Genomic DNA, 5,087 nt, shown 5'->3' with positions numbered 1-5,087 from the left:
TTTTCGCGCTGTGGGGAATGTGACGTTAAATGCGTCGACTTCCGGGAGTTGAAACATGGGCATAGAATAAGAAAGTATAGACCGGTAATTCACACTTGACTCATATAATACTGCATTTTTGTCACTGACTAAATGCGCTGTCCGCTGATGAAATAAATATTAATTCACAAAATCAAAATAATATAAAATGGAAGTAATTTGAAATGCGTTAAAGAACAATATACCAATAAATAATTGCTGAAGCTCTTTCTGTTTTTTCCAGTTCTATGACCAAAGCTCAAGCTTCCTCTGCAGTGACTGGTAAATGAGATTCTGAACTGTCACTCTTGTTATCTGGTTTGTTTAGGTTTTTGATTTCCCTGTAGCTTGGGCTGTCTATCTCTAACGGAATTGCCTGCATTTGAAACCCATTTATGTTTTACTTCTTTTTTTTTTTTTTTTAAATACTTTAGAAATACTTGTTTGCCATATTCTGAATGACATTTTATCTATCTTCCCAGCTGCAATTGAATTATTAATTTTTCTGTTCTAGTTTTCTTTTCAACAAATCCAATAAAATGACTCAACAAACAATGCATTTGTCCATTTTGTACATGCGTTCATATACTCGAACACTATTAACAAAATCAAACTGCAAAATAGTTTCCTTAATAAGCTTTGTAAAGTACGTCTAGCAGACAATACTAGATTGGAGTATGTAGTGCATTATGTTGTGGACTATTTTCAGCATTATTTAGTGAGTATTAAGGGCATCAGGACGCTGTTTGTGGGACTGACTCAAAATGAACCATAAAACCCATGTTCATGATTATGAAATATAAAGTCCCACAGTGATAAATAAAGTAGCTATAACAAGCTTTGGCTACAGACATCAATTGTTGATTTCAGTCTTTTCATGGGATTTGTTGACAATATGAAATATATGGAATGTCAGCAGCCTTATACTTGCAGGATTAATAAGCACTTGTTTTTGATGCTTGTTCCTTTACTGCAATAAAAATGTTTTTGGGTCACAACCATGTAGTTGTAGTTCTGTATACTGCAACAATTTTTAAGTGCATAAATTATATTTAGTTTTTCTGTTTTTAATGTGACATGGGCTGCAGGCTGGTGCAGCGATTGGCCCTGTCGCCTCACAGCTAGAAGGTTCCTAGTTCGAACCGAAGTGGGCCTTTCTGCGTGGTTTGCATGTTCTCCCCATGCATGCGTGGGTTTCCTCTGGGTACTCTGGCTCCCTCCCACAGTCCAAAGAAATGCTCGTTAGGTTAATTGGTGACCCCAAAATTGCAGGTAGGTGTATTTGGTAGGTGTAATTGTAGGTGTGAGTGTGATAGATTGTCTGTCTCTATTTGTCAGCCCTGTGATTGATCAGTCCAGGGTGTATCCTGCCTTTCGCCCAATGACAGCTGGGATTGGCCCCAGCCAACCCGCGACCCTGAACAGAATAGATAATTGATGGATAATTGTGACACACACATTTAGCATTTGTGTCCACAGTCCAGAAGTGATCCTGAACAATCCTCTCAGCTAAACATCCGTTAAAACTAAAACCACAAGAGGACAGTGTTTCCCTGTGGAAAAGACACTGTCATTTGTATCCTCTCCTTTCATTTCCAGTCCTATTGCGTGGCAATATGTTAGAGTTATCTGTGTCGATCCTTGTGAGCCATATAGCCATTGCAGCATCCCCATTATTAGAGATGCTTATCCTGCATATCTTAGCAGAAAAGAGAATCAATTCAACAACAAAAAAAATGTTCTTCTTCTACATTAGAATATATATGCAATAGATTGCTAACCCCATTTAAATATATATATATATATACATACTAGGATTGTTTGGTAAAATAGACTGAAATGTTTCTATAACATTTCAAATTCACAAAGAAAAGGAAGTCTAGGCTTTCAAAATATAATTCTTGAGCTCTTGCTCTTAAGCAAAACTGTGCAAAAACAGATGGTATGAGTAAGAAGATAAATCTAGTAAGGCAGCAGAATAACTGTGTGTGTGAGAGAAATAGGGAGAAAATAAATCTAATTGGAAAAAAGGCACATGAGTTATTTTAAGCCTGTGTTTGGGGTTGAGGAACAGTTTGTGGATGTCCACAGGGACCTGCAGGACTGGTGTTCACCACCTGCAGCCAACCCCCTAAAAACCTGAGAACATCATCTCTCTAACTTCCTCTCAGTTCTCTCCCGCTTGAAAAACACACACGCGCGCACACACACACACACAAACACACTCTCACGCAAACCGCCTTCTGCTTTCAGCCCACTGATTCAGTCTGTCTGTGTTATCAGCCGGCTGACTCATAGTGCCTCAGTCTGTCCAGCTCATGGCCTTCTTTCTATTTTCATCCTGTCCTGACATGAAAATGCCGTGACCTTGTGTCTTGTGTTGGACCACTGGATATGTATGTGTATGTGTTTGAGTGTAAAAGCCTAATCTTACATGCCAACAGTCATCCTCCCTGTGTAGCGGCTAATGGAATTGTGTTACTTTATTTTGAAAATCAGACAAATTTGGAACCAGCTTGTTCTCCTGCTTGTACTCAAAATATGGTGGAAAAGCAAGTAAGGGAAGAGAAAATCAAATGAGTTGAGTAATGTCGTAGCATAAAATAACAGCAGAGAAAGTGGTTGTATATTTCCTTCTCAATAAATAAATAGGATGTTCTGCACTGACAGTCATGAGTCGCAGACACAGAAGCAGTAGTGACAGGCTTTACCTTTCGCTGAACCGTCTTCTTTTTGACATTTAATAAACTCCTTTCACAAAAAATGCAGCGCAAATATTTCATTAAGTCCCGAGGGACTGCTTGGGATGGCAAACCGGCCTTGCGCTGCCCGCTTGCTTGAAAACATCTTGGAGAGAGTTGATTTGAAAGGAGAAGAAGAAGAGCTCATTGATTGAATGGGCCGTCTGACTGCTTTCTCAGCGATTCATATTTTAGTTTTACTTTTGAACAATCTTCTCTTATTCAGCAAACTGCTGGCTTGGTTTGTACCCCGCTGAGTGCTCTGAGGGGGGTCCGGTTTGGGCTGGTGGCTCTGAGATTGGTCTGAGTCAGGAAATGAAACAGAATGATTTATGAAACAACATTTTCCAAAGATCAGCGACTTGGAAAACTCTGTCCATCTTCAGACCTGATTTCTCTACTGCTTCTTGTTACATCAATACGTTACAATGTGGGACAATAAAGCTGAGATTATTTCAACCAAAAGAACTAAAAAAAAGCATTTCATTCGTCTCTATCTGGTGCATGTGTAACACCCCAACAAGCTATCCACAGTTCACTCTAGTGCTTTCATGAGGAGTTATTTTGTGATGCGGGTTTGTGGTTTTACTCCGTCAAAGTGACATTTTCGTCTGTTTGACTTCACATTTATGATGCACTCAGGACTGGAAAGTCTTAAAGTATATTTCTCTTTGATATTAAAGCCCTGATGCTTGTGCCTATCAAGCACAACAAGTCCAACATGAGCTTAAAGCTTAAATCTGTTACAGCTGCCTAGATGCCATCTATGCATGCTAGCATGGGAATCTGATCTTTGGAAAACAGGTTGTTCACTTCCTAATTGTGAGGTAAGAGAGCTTATTTTCACAAGAAACCCAAAAAGCAACTTGTGATCTCAAATAACGTCATTAAAAAGAAAAGGGCTGTTTCGCAGACTCCTTAGTTTAATGTTAGAAACCTTAAAGCTTCTGTTGCATCTTTTCCTCCTTAGTAGCAGTTTTCTGACTTCAGTTTACTCCCATCAGCTCATGAACAGAAATATTCCCTTGGCCTGCACCAGACTGTTTTTTAAAGCCACTTTCAGTGTGCACTTCAATAAAGACCCTGCACTTTGTCTTCACGCATGGTTTCATATTTATTTACTGAGTTTGGGTCAAAAAGGCAGCCAAGGACATGACTGATAACATCAATGAAAAATAAATGCAGGATACACCAAGAGACTGCTCCAAGAGCTGACAAGGCCTTCATCAAAACAAAGACAAAAGATGTCGCTGGCTAATGTAATTCTTAAACTTGAATGTTTTATCTGAAACACCTCTCCACCTTTATCTGATTAGCATTTTAGGCTGTGTGTTAGTTTCAGTGAAAAAACACATGATGCGTCTTTAATACATGCAACCATAGCCTCACGTTACTTGTTGTTCAATGCAGCTTTTGATGTCTTATGATGTGAAACAGCATAATACCCCGTCTTTAAATGTGTACAAACGAGTGTAACACAAGTCCTGAGCAGTCGGACGACACTTTAGACCAACTGTATTTCTTTCTTTAGAGTATTTAAATGAGGTATAACATGCCCATTTTATTCCCTTTTGTTGTTTCTGAATGCATTTGTTTAATTTGTGTACTTCAAAAATGTCCTTCGCATCCAAATAAAGTCAAACCCATAATTCAGAAATGAACTGCTTTTGTCAGCGCATTTGTTTTGCTCTGAGTAGCAATTATACACTTCTTACAGAGAAAATACCTATCAGAGAGAAACGCTCGCATGTTTGCCTCTTTGCCCTTGGGTGTGTTTCCACTCTCTGGGGCCTTCTAATCAAGAAGACGAGTGGATGCTATTGATTTTGAACCAGGCAATTGTGAGAGGGTGGAGAAAAAGAGAGTGTGGTGGGTGTAAGAAAGTGAGGTGGAGGGAAGATTGTGATTGGCATTAATGAGGTCATCGTGTTGTCCGCTCTGCATCCAGTGTGCCACACATCATCAAGAACAATGTAATCTACAATTCACATGGGCAGCTGCAACTGATAAAATTAACAATGGGTATGCTTCAATATGCGGAGCCAATTATCAGCATTTGCTTGACAATACAATTAACCGTAACATGGGCCAATTATTTATCTAATGAGCTGCAGCTGTGCTTCTTCTCTGTAAAGGGCCTGTCTATAAAAGCCACTCTGTTGTCTGTGCCAAAGCTATTACTGTCACTTTTCTGTACTTTATTGTAGTTCTGTCATAGTTTTGGAAAAGTTATTGTAAGCTCAAACAGTGACTCCTAGTGGTTCTTAGAGGTTTAAGTTCTCTACAAGTTGTAATGCCACCTGCTGACTCCTTTAAATAAACCAGGAA

Source organism: Semicossyphus pulcher, unplaced genomic scaffold (assembly GCF_022749685.1).
Source record: "Semicossyphus pulcher isolate SPU_LCO1_2020_fin unplaced genomic scaffold, fSemPul1.0.p SCAF_10, whole genome shotgun sequence".
Lineage (NCBI taxonomy): Eukaryota > Metazoa > Chordata > Actinopteri > Labriformes > Labridae > Semicossyphus > Semicossyphus pulcher.
The sequence above is the reverse complement of the archived record's forward strand: the minus strand, read 5'-3'. Positions refer to the sequence as shown.